This window comes from Thalassophryne amazonica, chromosome 2 (genome assembly GCF_902500255.1).
Source record: "Thalassophryne amazonica chromosome 2, fThaAma1.1, whole genome shotgun sequence".
Lineage (NCBI taxonomy): Eukaryota > Metazoa > Chordata > Actinopteri > Batrachoidiformes > Batrachoididae > Thalassophryne > Thalassophryne amazonica.
The window spans coordinates 133,150,607-133,166,893 of NC_047104.1; the positions used below are offsets into that span (position 1 = coordinate 133,150,607).

The 16,287-nt window shown below is 46.6% G+C and overlaps 1 protein-coding gene and 1 long non-coding RNA gene across 3 annotated transcripts in view; both read left to right on the forward strand.

Moving 5' to 3' along the window:
• The window catches only part of LOC117530842 (mothers against decapentaplegic homolog 6-like), an 83,327-nt gene that overhangs the window by 46,830 nt on the left and 20,210 nt on the right, over window positions 1–16,287 (forward strand). The gene's annotated exons all lie outside the window — the stretch shown is intronic.
• Window positions 1,122–15,705, forward strand: LOC117530858. Its single transcript, XR_004566461.1, has 4 exons — window positions 1,122–1,201; window positions 4,515–4,518; window positions 8,644–8,647; window positions 15,693–15,705. It is a non-coding gene; the product is annotated as an uncharacterized LOC117530858 (long non-coding RNA).

Here is a 16,287-nt window from a genome sequence, read left to right on the forward strand (position 1 = left end):
TTTCGGAAGCTACTAATCGCTGGAACTACAGGGGAAGACTGTGTGGTTCCGCCTCCAGAATAGACCCATTTTCTTGCATATTCTTTACAAAAATCTGATGCTAATGATTATGTGGAGCAGCTGGGCCAAAAGATGAAGTAATTCCTTATTTGTAAAACCTATACTGAAGTACAACTTAGCAAAGCGCCAGCAGATGTGGACATGATCAGAGCACACTGCTTCTCATTTATGTCATTTCACAACTGTACGTCAGTGACCATGGGTCATGTACAGAGGAACAGACGGATCATATTTGAATTGCCCGCTTGATAAATGCAGTGTGTTTATATGGTGTATGGTTTGGTTTTGTTTTTAAATATGGCCATGTCCTTTCTGATATCAGGCAGTTTCCTGCAGTTTTCACAGGACAGCGACGGTAGCACAGTGGTAAAGTTTCTGACTGTAAATCAGAGCTTTTGGAAGGTGTGGGTTTGATTTCTGTGGGTGGCATGTAATTTTTATTTTATTTATTTTCAACCACATCGCACAGCTGCTGTGAAAAGCTGCTGTGTTTCCGCGTGCGCAGAACCATCACAGCATTTTTTTAAATTTAGTTTTTCTTCACAGCAGCTGTGCAATGTGGTTACACATCATGCAGCTGCTGGCACTGTGTTCCCGCATGCATGAACCATCGCACTAGCATCGTGCACGTCTGCCTGTCGGCGCAATGTTTCGTGGTGTGCTCGCACAAGCTCTTCCGCTGTCAGTCGCTCTGCAGTTGTACGTATTTGCACTATGTGTGAAGGAGCCCTAAGAAATGTACAATTGTGAAAACAATTTAATATCATGATGATGAAACTCAGCAAAATTAAATGAATTCTGACGCAGCTTCAAAATATTTCAACATATCTCATTCACATGTCGATTATCATACTGATTAGCTTATTGTTATGTTTACTCTCCATGCTCATAATTGCGCACAAGCGACGAATGTGAGAAGCGCTGGTGCACGCTGCAATCCATAGCCTGAGCAGAGATTGCAGCTTGCTGGCATCACTTACTTTGATATAAATAATTGTATGAATGTGAACGAATTTACATGCAATTTCCATTTTTCCCATAGCCAGGAATCGCAGTGGTGTGATGACCTTCATCTCAGGCGCTATTACATTATTACGCTGGGTGGGAAAAGTAAGATCGTTCATGATGAGGTCAACCGCAAGTGGCAAATTGAAAAGTGATGTAGCCAATATTGTGAGGGAACACAACACTTTTTGCAAGGGAAGGCAAAATAAGCTCTAAAAATAAATTCCCACTTCTGAAAAATAATTCCCTGCATGGCCCTTCAGGGGCTGTGTACTTTCCCACCAGAAAACAAAAACAAAAAAAAAAACAAAAAAACAAAACAAACAAACAAACAAACAAAAAACCAACAAAAAACAAAGAAACTGCTATATAGACAAGGGGATGACGGTACATTCAGCAATTAACTTTGGGTAAAATGTTCTTATTTAAATTGCTCAGTTGATTTGAGTGATTTAATACACGATTAAGTGCGAATGGCACTCAGTATAATACATGATTGTAATCTTTACCAAATAATTAAAATACCATTTCAAAAGTAATAATTTTTTTTGGGTGGGGTGGGGTGTTAAACATAATAATAGTTATAAAAGTGTTAAAACTCTACTGTCTGGATTGGTAGCAACACGTTTAAATAAAAATAAATACAAAAACATCTTTTAAGATTTACAAATTGGTGAATGTAAAATAAATTTGTTTAATTTATAATCACTTTTTCTTTGTGGTTTACATGCATGAATCATAGTCTTTTTTTATTACCTTCTGATCTAAAATGATTGTTGACTTTATTGTAGTTCTACTTGTCTATAGTGAACTTTCAAATTGAGATAATTCAACCCAAAGAGGTTTTGTCCAGAATTTCATAAATCTTTCTTCACAATGGAAAACCTATGAGCTATTCCACCAATAAATGTGTGTAATTATATTGTGAGGAGTGAAGCCTATAGAGCACAACCAGGAGAGACTCAATGACAGATTTGGCGACTTGACCTCTGTGACTGGTTGAGCAGGGGGAGGAAGTGCCGAGGAAGACGGCCTGTCTACGCCAGGAATGTGTTGGGAGGGTGCACTCACCATGATTTCTCTCTCTCTCTCTCTCTCTCTGATGCACGTGCACGCGCGCGCGCGCACACACACACACACACACACACACACACACACACACACACACACACACACACACACACACACACACACACCCACCCCTACCTGTCTGTCATCTGCTGAGCACTGCCATCTGCTGGCCATGTCTGGGCTTGTGCAGGAAATAATCTTATCTTCACATGCATGATGGAAAGTAGGACCAGGACTTACATGTGGTTTTAAATGAGCTTTTTTTTTTTTTTTGGTGAGTTTGTTTCATCCTAGGCCTGGTCATACTGTAAGTATTTCCGGGAGTCATATCAACATATTTTTGAAAATGTAGTGACACATGGAGCTGTGGATGAAGAATCTTGGCTTTATCAGTGATTGGGCCATATTAGTGATTTGTGGTGTAGTGTTTGTTAAATTCAATCAATCAATCAATCAATCAATCAATTTTATTTATATAGCGCCAAATCACAACAAACAGTTGCCCCAAGGCGCTTTATATTGTAAGGCAAGGCCATACAATAATTACGTAAAAACCCCAACGGTCAAAACGACCCCCTGTGAGCAAGCACTTGGCGACAGTGGGAAGGAAAAACTCCCTTTTAACAGGAAGAAACCTCCAGCAGAAGCAGGCTCAGGGTGGGGCAGTCTTCTGCTGGGACTGGTTGGGGCTGAGGGAGAGAACCAGGAAAAAGACATGCTGTGGAGGGGAGCAGAGATCAATCACTAATGATTAAATGCAGAGTGGTGCATACAGAGCAAAAAGAGAAAGAAACACTCAGTGCATCATGGGAACCCCCAGCAGTCTACGTCTATAGCAGCATAACTAAGGGATGGTTCAGGGTCACCTGATCCAGCCCTAACTATAAGCTTTAGCAAAAAGGAAAGTTTTAAGCCTAATCTTAAAAGTAGAGAGGGTGTCTGTCTCCCTGATCCGAATTGGGAGCTGGTTCCACAGGAGAGGAGCCTGAAAGCTGAAGGCTCTGCCTCCCATTCTACTCTTACAAACCTTAGGAACTACAAGTAAGCCTGCAGTCTGAGAGCGAAGCGCTCTATTGGGGTGATATGGTACTATGAGGTCCCTAAGATAAGATGGGACCTGATTATTCAAAACCTTATAAGTAAGAAGAAGAATTTTAAATTCTATTCTAGAATTAACAGGAAGCCAATGAAGAGGCCAATATGGGTGAGATATGCTCTCTCCTTCTAGTCCCCGTCAGTACTCTAACTGCAGCATTTTGAATTAACTGAAGGCTTTTCAGGGAACTTTTAGGACAACCTGATAATAATGAATTACAATAGTCCAGCCTAGAGGAAATAAATGCATGAATTACTTTTTCAGCATCACTCTGAGACAAGACCTTTCTAATTTTAGAGATATTGCGTAAATGAAAAAAAGCAGTCCTACATATTTGTTTAATATGCGCTTTGAATGACGTATCCTGATCAAAAATGACTCCAAGATTTCTCACAGTATTACTAGAGGTCAGGGTAATGCCATCCAGAGTAAGGATCTGGTTAGACACCATGTTTCTAAGATTTGTGGGGCCAAGTACAATAACTTCAGTTTTATCTGAGTTTAAAAGCAGGAAATTAGAGGTCATCTATGTCTTTATGTCTGTAAGACAATCCTGCAGTTTAGCTAATTGGTGTGTGTCCTCTGGCTTCATGGATAGATAAAGCTGGGTATCATCTGCGTAACAATGAAAATTTAAGCAATGCCGTCTAATAATACTGCCTAAGGGAAGCATGTATAAAGTGAATAAAATTGGTCCTAGCACAGAACCTTGTGGAAGTCCATAATTAACCTTAGTCTGTGAAGAAGATTTCCCATTTACATGAACAAATTGTAATCTATTAGATAAATATGATTCAAACCACCGCAGCGCAGTGCCTTTAATACCTATGGCATGCTCTAATCTCTGTAATAAAATTTTATGGTCAACAGTATCAAAAGCAGCACTGAGGTCTAACAGAACAAGCACAGAGATGAGTCCACTGTCTGAGGCCATAAGAAGATCATTTGTAACCTTCACTAATGCTGTTTCTGTACTATGATGAATTCTAAAACCTGACTGAAACTCTTCAAATAGACCATTCCTCTGCAGATGATCAGTTAGCTGTTTTACAACTACCCTTTCAAGAATTTTTGAGAGAAAAGGAAGGTTGGAGATTGGCCTATAATTATCTAAGATACCTGGGTCAAGTGATGGCTTTTTAAGTAATGGTTTAATTACTGCCACCTTAAAAGCCTGTGGTACATAGCCAACTAATAAAGATAGATTGATCATATTTAAGATCGAAGCATTAAATAATGGTAGGGCTTCCTTGAGCAGCCTGGTAGGAATGGGGTCTAATAGACATGTTGATGGTTTGGATGAAGTAACTAATGAAAATAACTCAGACAGAACAATCTGAGAGAAAGAATCTAACCAAATACCGGCATCACTGAAAGCAGACTGTTATGTGCAGATGCGAGTTGAGGAGCCCGACCAGCGTCTGACTGAACCCAGCGCTAAATAACCAGAAAGCGGTTCCAAAAACAAAATTTTATTTTTCTCCCGTGCAATAATTGGTGTACAACATAAATGTGCGTTTGTCTGGCGAGGTGAAGGACGGCGCGCTCTCCAGCGCCGAAATGGATCAAAGCTCGGCGCTTTTGGACCCAGACTCACCGCCGATCACCCCCCAGGTGGATACGACAAACTGACTCTGTGAAGGATGGAAAAGGTGAGGTAAGTCAACAGCTACAACAAATATCCTTCAAAGGCACACACTATCAGCAACACATTCAGGTCTGAATTTAAGCTTTATGTAAATGAGCAGCCTCTCACAACAGGTGGAGGATCATCATTCCGTACACCACGGCAGTGAGAAGCGAGCTGCACAATTGTCATCAATGTTCAAATATACTGCGTAACAAAATATCAAATTACTGTTAACACTTATTCAGACAATCATCACCTCTGATGTGTGCTGACAGCATGTGTCCCTCACCCATCCTCCTTCACAGGCACGATGTGTCAAACGCAGGCGCGGTCCTCAGCGTCTCACAAACGAACGTCACAAGGTCGAGTTCCCGGCAATTCTGCTTGAACCACTCATGGCTTAAATGCAGAACGCCATCTCATTATCTGCTTCAGCTGAAAGTCTTTAAGTTTACACGTGAGCATCATCCACAGGTGCTGCGAGTCAGTAGGCCTGCACGTAAACATCCTCCACAGGTGCAGCTAATTATGCTGATGAGGGTGAAGGACTCTTCTGCCAGCACCTTCTCCACAGACAAAAAACCAGTTTGCATACCACCTGGAGAGCAAAGAAAAGCAAACAACACCAAAATGTCCAGCCAAACCCCCCAACACACAACAGTACCCCCCCATCAACGGGAAGCCTCCCGGTGACCGAACAGACCAGGCCCGAGAACAGCACCTCCCTCCGGGGTCCTCGTCAGGAAGCAGACGGCGTAACGCTCCCAAGGTCCACCGCAGACAGCAGGACCGGGTACCGCGGCTGGAAGGCCGGCTGGCATCAACAAAAAACCCCAAAAAGTCCCATATACAACCCAACATACAAGAAAAAACACAAAACCCACCCAAACCCTCCCCAGGGGACCGTCCCATCCAACCCCGGGAAGAAAAGAAAAACACCCAAATCCAAAAACCCAACATAGCCCCAACAACACAATACCAACACAAATTCACCGAGAAAAATAACAAACAACCCCCCCAGAACGACTTGCAGAGCCCAACACCCCCCAGAAGACCTTTACCGCCAGTTCCAGGAGTAACAGCCAAAGCCGGAATCCCACAGAGGTCCCCAGGTATTCATGGAGGAACAGCGCCCCCCAGAGAACCATACCATCAACCCCAGGAGGCACCCTCCCCACAACCCAGGAACACCAGACCCGGCCACACTTGGCTAGTTGGCCCCACAAGCCAATTCCCCACCAGAGGACCATCCCATCAACCCTGGAGGTGGAACCTGGAAGGAAACATAACACAAAAATCCAACCCCCGGCGGACTTCATTAAAACACCCCGGGGGCAAAATAAAACAACTGGCAAACCCTGTTACCCCCCCCCCAGCACCCCGAAAGACCCCAGATCACTCCCAGAGCCTATTGTTAGCCCTATTTTGGCGAACAGCACAAAACTACTAAGCTGGGGAAGGAAACAGGAAAAACTAACCCGGTCCCATCCCCGAAGCGCAGCGGAAAACCGGAAAGACGTCCGGTGCCCCAACCCGACCATACCACCAGCCTATCGGGAGGGGTGGAACTACCGAAATGTCGAACGGCAACAGATCGGCCCACCACTCTGACTGAGGTATGTTCCCGCTGCACCACACCCCGGTAACACCAATGACGAACGGTCAAAGGCCCACCGGGGCTGGAGAGGAACCGGGCCCTAACCAAACCCCGTAACGCGGGCATCTGTTTGTTTAATTTGGTTTGTGAGATGCTGTAATTGCTCCCATATTTTCTCCAAGTGTTCTTGAACTCTTTCGGCAAACGGAACCGCTTCTGCCGCTGGGTCCATTTTGGAATGGCCGGGAACTACTGTTATGTGCAGACGCGAGTTGAGGAGCGCAACCAGCGTCTGACTGAACCCAGCGCTAAATAACCAGAAAGCGGTTCCAAAAACAAAACAATTTTATTTTTCTCCCGTGCAATAATTGGTGTACAACATAAATGTGCGTTTGTCTGGCGAGGTGAAGGACGGCGCGCTCTCCAGCACCGAAATGGATCAAAGCTCGGCGCTTCTGGACCCAGACTCACCGCCGAACACCCCCCAGGTGGATACGACAAACTGACTCTGTGAAGGATGGAAAAGGTGAGGTAAGTCAACAGCTACAACAAATATCCTTCAAAGGCACACAGTATCAGCAACACATTCAGGTCTGAATTTAAGCTTTATGTAAATGAGCAGCCTCTCACAACAGGTGGAGGATCATCATTCCGTACGCCACGGCAGTGAGAAACGAGCTGCACAATTCTCATCAATGTTCAAATATACTGCGTAACAAAATATCAAATTACTGTTAACACTTATTCAGACAATCATCACCTCTGATGTGTGCTGACAGCATGTGTCCCTCACCCGTCCTCCTTCACAGGCACGATGTGTCAAACCCAGGCGCGGTCCTCAGCGTCTCACAAACGAACGTCACAAGGTCGAGTTCCCGGCAATTCTGCTTGAACCACTCATGGCTTAAATGCAGAACGCCAACTCATTATCTGCTTCAGCTGAAAGTCTTTAAGTTTACACGTGAGCATCATCCACAGGTGCTGCGAGTCAGTAGGCCTGCACGTAAACATCCTCCACAGGTGCAGCTAATTATGCTGATGAGGGTGAAGGACTCTTCTGCCAGCACCTTCTCCACAGACAAAAAACCAGTTTGCATGCCACCTGGAGAGCAAAGAAAAGAAAACAACACCAAAATGTCCAGCCAAACCCCCCAACACACAACACAGCCAAAGATAACAATACATCTTTGGGATGGTTATGAGTAATTTTTTCTCTAATAGTTAAAATTTTATTAGCAAAGAAAGTCATGAAGTCATTACTAGTTAAAGTTAGAGGAATACTCGGCTCAATAGAGCTCTGACTCTTTGTCAGCCTGGCTACAGTGCTGAAAAGAAACCTGGGGTTGTTCTTATTTTCTTCAATTAGTGATGAGTAGTAAGATGTCCTAGCTTTACGGAGGGCTTTTTTTATAGAGCAACAGACTCTTTTTCCAGGCTAAGTGAAGATCTTCTAAATTAGTGAGACGCCATTTCCTCTCCAACTTACGGCTTATGTGCTTTAAGCTGCGAGTTTGTGAGTTATACCACGGAGTCAGGCACTTCTGATTTAAAGCTCTCTTTTTCAGAGGAGCTACAGCATCCAAAGTTGTCTTCAATGAAGATGTAAAACTATTGACGAGATACTCTATCTCACTTACAGAGTTTAGGTAGCTACTCTGCACTGTGTTGGTATATGGCATTAGAGAACATAAAGAAGGAATCATATCCTTAAACCTAGTTACAGCGCTTTCTGAAAGACTTCTAGTGTAATGAAACTTATTCCCCACTGCTGGGTAGTCCATCAGAGTAAATGTAAATGTTATTAAGAAATGATCAGACAGAAGGGAGTTTTCAGGGAATACTGTTAAGTCTTCAATTTCCATACCATAAGTCAGAACAAGATCTAAGATATGATTAAAGTGGTGGGTGGACTCATTTACATTTTGAGCAAAGCCAATTGAGTCTAACAATAGATTAAATGCAGTGTTGAGGCTGTCATTCTCAGCATCTGTGTGGATGTTAAAATCGCCCACTATAATTATCTTATCTGAGCTAAGCACTAAGTCAGACAAAAGGTCTGAAAATTCACAGAGAAACTCACAGTAACGACCAGGAGGACGATAGATAATAACAAATAAAACTGGTTTTTGGGACTTCCAATTTGGATGGACAAGACTAAGAGTCAAGCCTTCAAATGAATTAAAGCTCTGTCTGGGTTTTTGATTAATTAATAAGCTGGAATGGAAATTCAAGAACGTCTGTGCTGTTTCATAACTGAAAAAAGGCTAAACATTTTCTCATAGTAAACCTTAATTTACAACTTCCATATATTTAAGTTAGGTGAAAATAACATGGATGCCTTCAAAGTGCAATGCTATATTTTCAACGTCCTGATGTTTCACATAAGTATTCACACCCTTTGCTCAATACTTTGTTGATGCACCTTTTGCAGCAATTACAGCCTCAAGTCTTCTTGAATATGATTCCACAAGCTCGGTGCACCTATCTTCGGTCAGTTTTGCTCATTTCTCTTTGCAGCACATCTCAAGCTCCATCAGGTTGGATGGGGAACTTCGGTGCACAGCCATTTTCAGATCTCTCCAGAGATGTTCAATCAGATTCAGGTCTGGGCTTTGGCTGGGCCACTCAAGCACATTCACAGTGTTGTCCTGAAGCCACTGATATCTTAGCTGTGTGCTTAGAGTAATTGTCCTGCTGAAAGACTGTCGCCCAAGTCTGAGGTCAAGAGCGCTCTGGAGCAGGTTTTCATCCAGGATGTCTCTGTACATTACTGCACTCATCTTCCCCTCAATCCTGACTAGTCTCCCAGTTCCGTCTGCTGAATAACATCCCCGCAGCATGATGCTGCCACCATGCTTCACTGTAGGGATGTTGCCTGGTTTCCTCCAAACATGATGCCTGGCATTCACACCAAAGAGATCAATCTTTGTCTCATCAGACCAGAGAATTTTGTTTCTCGTGGTCTGAGAGTCCTTCAGGTGGGCTGCTATGTGCCCTTTACTAAGGAGTGGCTTTCGTCTGGCCACTCTACCATACAGGCCTGATTGATGGATTGCTGCAGACATGGTTGTCCTTCTGGAAGGTTCTCCTCGCTCCACAGAGGAATACTGGAGCTCTGCCAGAGTGACCATTGGGTTCTTGGTCCGCTCAGTTTAGACAGGCGGCCAGCTGTAGGAAGAGTCCTGGTGGATCCAAACTTCTTCCATTTACAGATGATGGAGGCCACTGTGCTCATTGGTACCTTCAAAGCAACAGAAAGTTTTCTGCACCCTTCCCCAGATTTGTGCCTCCAGACAATCCTGTCTCGGAGGTCTACAGACAATTCCTTTGACTTCATGCTTGGTTTGTGCTCTGACATGCACTGACAACTGTGGGACCTTATATATAAACAGGTGTGTGCCTTTTCATATCATGTCCAATCAACTGAATTTATCCCAGGTGGACTCCAACTAAACTGTAGAACCTTCTCAAGGATGATCAGTGGAAGATCATGCCTAAGATGATGACTTCAAATGTCTTGTTTTATCCCCAACTCAGTTTACTGCCAGATAAGATGAAAGAAACTGGCAAAATAAACCAAAAACCATTTGCATTTATGAAACAAACAATTTATATATATATATATATATATATATATATATATATATATATATATATATATATATATATATATATATATATAAATTGTTATATATATATATATATATTTTATATATCCAAACAATTTGGATATATAAAAAAGATTAATGAAAAATGATTAATCAAATATCAGAATTGTTGTCAATTAACTTAATATTTGATGATTCATTGCAGCTCTAACGTACAACAGATATGTTGAGTTCCCTTTCAGCCTGTGCAACACATTAGTTTGGGTATTTCATCTTCACGAGACTTAACTGATGGAACGTCAGTCATTTTTGTCCATGTTTACATGCCATTTGGGTTTTGCTAAGGTTGTGCTTGGCACATACCCACTGATTGTTTGTTTTATGAAAGACTTGTGTAAAGGCACATGATCCCCCAGTGGATCTGCTCCCTAGTTTTTGAGTGTTTTTGTGGTGCACTCTTTAATCCCTTGGACTTTCTTGGTCTGGATAGTGTCTCTTAAAAGACAACATTCCCTCTGGCACTTTGCACTGCCATGTGCATTGAGATAGTCATACTCTCTCTGTACTTAATAACTTTATTTGTATAAAACTTTCAGTTCACACATTTGAAAGTGCTTTACAACAGCAAATACATTCAAATACAGGATGTTCTAAACACAAAATGAAGCACAAAAATGAAACAAGTCCATCACAAGTGTGCAACAAGTCCATCTTGTAGCATAAGGTTTATCTCGGCGTTCAGATGATACTCTTCACACAGCGGAACTAGAGCACCGCGCTCGTACAGCGAAAACCTCCACCAACACTAGTTTCCAATTCCACAGTTTTACCTTGGAAAAACTTTTCAAGGTCAAAGTCCTGTTAGAAATGGCTTTTCATAAGCTAAAATATAATACAAAATATATATCAAAAGGAGAATCAAATATCTGCTAAATCTGCAATATATCACAATACACAATATCAACATACGTATGTGTTTATTCATTTGCCAAAGCAACATTAAGGGTTAGAGTGCCCTCCAAAAGTATTGGAACACTTGGTATTTCACATATTTTATTTGGATTATGCCATTTCAAATACAAAAATAAAATAAAATAAAATAAAAATACAAAAAAAATTTTTTTTTCCAAAAATTATTTTCCTTGAACTCCAACTGAAAGCAAATCTGTTGTGTGGGCCGCTGAAGAGGAGGTACTGCTGGCCCACCACCACCAGATGGCGCCCTGCTTGAAGTGAGGGCTTCAAGCACCAGAGGGCGTCATAGCAACCGGGAGTGACAGCTGTCACTCGTCATCAGCACCAGCTGTCACTCATCCACATCACCACCACCATAAAGGCCAGACTGCAACTCCACCTCCCCACTGAGAAATCAGCTACGTTGGAGGTAATTTCTCTGCTGAATTTAAACTGAGTCATAGTCTGATCTCTTTTGCAGCCATTTTCCTGTGGTGTTTCCTTATCTGCTGGATTGGCGTTTGGTGTGATTAGCGACGGCTTCGCCTCACACCCCAACCAGATAAGTGGTTAAACAGGAGCTGCACGAGTGTGTGATTGGAGGTGGAGGTGCTCCCTCCCAAAAGAACACGAACTGTGGGATTACTGAGTGTGCGTACTCACACTCACCTGTGCTGTTTTTGTTCTCTGCCAGCAGTGCCAGGTCTGACAGCTGGAGACAGTGGCCACCTGGGGACTCAGGACTTGGCGGCTCCGGTGTTCTTTGGATCCGTTGGCGGTGGGGGCCATGTGTGGGATCCGGCTCGGTTCTGGACGGGCGTCTCCTATCCTCAAGCCTGCCCACACGTCACCCAACGTGTAATTGACTGTAGTTCCAAACTTGTTGTTGTCTGTATTCCATTGTGCACAATTTACAACATTAAATTGTTACTGTTTGGCTTATCCATTGCCTGTTCATTTACACCCCATGTTGTGGGTCCGTGTACCTACACTTTCACAACAGATTTTCTCAGCCAGCATCACAGATCCCGAGGGGCGTCAACCATCGCTTGAACAGCCAATGGAAGAGCGTGGTGCACAGGCGCCAGCAGGAGGCGTGTTAGGTGAGCTGCAGCACATCTTAACCGCTTTTACTGCTCGGTTGGACTTAGTTACCGAGCAGAGCATTGTTCTCAATCGAAGGATGGAGGCTCTCACCGCCCAGGTGGAAGCGCATGCCCAGGGCGCTGCTGCAGCACCTCCTCCTGCTGACCGAATGCCAGAAACAGACATTCCACTGGTCGTTCAACGAACGCCCCCACCTTCCCCTGAAGCATACATAAGCCCTCCGGAGCCGTACGAAGGCTGTGTGGAGACGTGCGCGGACTTCTTGATGCAGTGCTCGCTTGTCTTTTCACAGCGTCCCGTCATGTACGCGTCAGACGCTAGCCGGGTAGCTTACGTTATAAATTTGCTTCGAGGAGAGGCACGCGCCTGGGCTACGGCGCTCTGGGAGCAGAATTCACGGGTCCTAATGACATACGCTGGGTTTGTGAGGGAGTTCCGACAGGTGTTCGACCACCCTCATAGAGGTGAGACCGCTTCAAGCGTGCTGCTGTCGATAAGACAGGGGTGTCGGAGCGCAGCGAAGTATGCAGTCGACTTCCGCATCGCGGCAGCGCGAGCCGGCTGGAATGCTGTTGCGCTCTGCGCCGCCTTTGTAAACGGACTGTCCCTGGTCCTTACGGAGCACCTGGTGGCGAAGGACGAGCCGCGGGATTTAGACGGGCTTATCGACCTGGTTATATGGTTAGACAACCGATTAACAGAACACCGACGGGAGCGAGACGAAGGGCGTGGTCAGGTACAAGCTGTCCCTCTTCCTCCCGGGTCCGAAAGGGAGCCGACTTCCCCATGCTCCACAGCCAGGGCACTCCACGTGATGACAGCTCCCCCTGCTGACGTTGCTATGGAAACGAGCAGGGCCAAAAGGCGATCAGATCAGAGACAAAGGAGGCTGATCTGTGGGGAGTGTTTTCTCTGCAGCTCAACCGAGCACACACATAAAAAATGCCCCAAACGGTCAATACAGCAGCACTTGTCCTTAGAGACTGGGCTAAGGGTGGGTCACAATACCCACGCGGGGAGACCCTGAAAATCTGCACGCATCCCAGTCACGATCCTGAGTGGGGATCTAACCCTTCACGCCCCAGCACTGGTGGACACGGGGTCGGAGGGGAATCTGCTGGATAGCAGATGGGCAAAGGAGGTTGGGCTCCCTCTAGTGGCCTTACCGTCACCATTGTCGGTGCGGGCACCCTTCTTCCACTAATCACACACCAGACACAGCCAGTGACATTGGTTGCATCTGGAAATCACAGGGAGGAGATTGTGTTTTATGTAACACCTTCTACCTCCCAAGTGATTTTGGGTTTTCCATGGGTGTTAAAACACAATCCCCGGATTAATTGGTCATCTGGGGTTGTGGTTCAGTGGAGCGAAACATGCCATATGGGAGTGTTTAGGATCCTCGGTTCCACCCGGTGTGACAGCTAAGGAGGAGGTTTTAGTCCCCCCCAATCTGGCGGCGGTGCCAGCCGAGTACCATGACCTTGCTGACGTCTTCATCAAGGATCTGGCACTCACGCTGCCCCCGCACCGTCCATACGATTGTGCCATTGATTTGATACCGGGCGCCAAGTACCTGTCCAGCAGGCTGTACAACCTCTCACGTCCGGAACGCGAATCAATGGAGACCTACATCCGGGACTCGTTAGCTGCCGGGTTGATCCAGAACTCCACCTCCCCGATGGGTGCTGGTTTCTTTTTTGTGGGCAAGAAGGACGGCGGACTCCGTCCATGCATTGATTACAGAGGGCTGAACGAGATCACGGTTCGCAACCGATACCTGTTACCTCTGTTGGATTCAGTGTTCACGCCCTTGCATGGAGCCCAAATTTTCACAAAATTGGATCTTAGGAATGCTTATCACCTGATTCGGATCCGGGAGGGAGACGAGTGGAAGACGACATTTAACACCCCGTTAGGTCACTTTGAGTACCTGGTCATGCCGTTCGGCCTCACCAATGCGCCCGCGACGTTCCAAGCGTTGGTTAATGACGTCTTGCGGGACTTCCTGCATTGGTTTGTCTTCGTATATCTAGACGATATACTCATCTTTTCTCTGGATCCTGAGACCCATGTCAAGCATGTACGTCAGGTCCTGCGGCGGCTGTTGGAGAACCGGCTGTTTGTGAAGGGCGAGAAGTGCGAGTTCCACCGCACTTCTTTGTCCTTCCTGGGGTTCATAATCTCCTCCAACTCTGTCACCCCTGATCCGGCCAAGGTTGCGGCGGTGAGAGATTGGTCCCAACCAACAAACCATAGGAAACTGCAACAGTTCCTCGGTTTTGCAAATTTCTACCGGAGGTTCATCAGGGGCTACAGTCAGGTAGTTAGCCCCCTGACAGCCCTGACCTCCATAAAAGTCCCCTTCACCTGGTCGGATCAGTGCGAAGCCGCGTTTAGGGAGTTGAAACGCCGGTTCTTGACTGCACCAGTTCTGGTGCAGCCCGATTCCAATCGCCAGTTTATAGTTGAAGTGGACACCTCTGACTCAGGGATAGGAGCCGTGCTATCCCAGAGCGGGGAGTCCGACAAGGTTCTCCATCCATGTGCCTACTTTTCCCGCAGGTTGACCCCAGCTGAAAGGAACTATGACATCAGCAATCGGGACCTTCTTGCGGTGAAGGAGGCTCTTGAGGAGTGGAGACACCTGTTGGAGGGAGCATTCGTACCATTAACGGTTTTCACGGACCATCGGAACCTGGAGTACATTCGGACCGCCAGGCGTCTGAACCCCAGGCAAGCCCGCTGGTCACTGTTCTTCGGGCGTTTTGACTTTCGGATCACCTACCGCCCCAGGACGAAGAACCAACGATCTGACGCCCTGTCCCGGGTGCACGAAGAGGAGGTCAGAGCTGTCAGACCCGACGGAAACCATCATCCCCGAGTCCACTGTCGTGGCCACCCTCACCTGGGACGTGGAGAAGACCATCCGGGAGGCCCTGACACTGAGCCTGGATCCGGGGACAGGTCCGAAGGACAAATTGTACGTCCCACCAGAGGCCAGGGCTGCAGTCCTAGACTTCTGTCACGGTTCCAAGCTCTCCTGTCATCCAGGGGTGCGAAGGACCATGGTAGTGGTCCGGCAGCACTTCTGGTGGGCGTCTATGGAAGCCGACGTCCGGGAGTATGTCCAGGCCTGCACCACCTGTGCCAGGGGCAAAGCCGACCACCACAAGGCCCAAGGCCTCCTCCAGCCTCTGCCCGTGCCTCATCGCCCCTGGTCTCACATCAGCCTAGACTTTGTCACGGGCCTCCCGCCGTCCCAGGGCATGACTACCATCCTCACGATAGTGGACCGGTTCTCCAAGGCGGCCCACTTCGTGGTCCTCCCGAAGCTCCCGACGGCCCAGGAGACTGCAGACCTCGTGGTCCACCACGTCGTGCGTCTGCATGGGATTCCATCGGATATTGTCTCAGACCGTGGTCCTCAGTTCTCCTCTCAGGTCTGGAGGAGTTTCTGCAGAGCGGGTACCATCCTCAGACAAACTGACAGGCAGAGCGGGCGAACCAGGAATTGGAGCAGGCCCTCCACTGCGTGACCTCCGTGCACCCGACAGCCTGGAGTAACCATCAGGCCTGGATCGAGTACGCTCATAATAGCCAAGTATCGTCTGCTACCGGCCTCTCCCCATTTGAGGTGTGTTTGGGGTACCAGCCCCCATTGTTCCCGCTAATGGAGGGAGAGGTCGGGGTGCCCTCGGTCCAGGCCATTCTGAAAAGGTGCAGTCGGGTGTGGCGTACCGCCCGCTCTGCCCTGCTCAAAGCCCAGACGAGGGCCAAGAACCATGCAGACCGCCGGCGTGCCCCGGCCCCTACGTATCAGCCTGGGCAGGAGGTTTGGCTTTCCACAAAAGACATTCCCCTGCAAGTGGAATCCCAGACGTTAAAGGACAGATACATTGGACCTTTCACCATACTCAAAATCCTCAGTCCAGCCACAGTGAAGCTGAAGCTGCCAGCTTCGCTGCGAATCCACCCGATTTTCCATGTGTCACGCATCAAACCTCACCACATTTCACCCCTCTGTACCCCCGGATCGGCGCCGCCTCCTGCCCGGATCATCGACGGGGAGCCGGCTTGGACCGTGCGCCGGCTCCTGAACGTCCGTCGGAAGGGCCGGGGGTTCCAGTATTTGGTGGACTGGGAGGGGTATGGACCC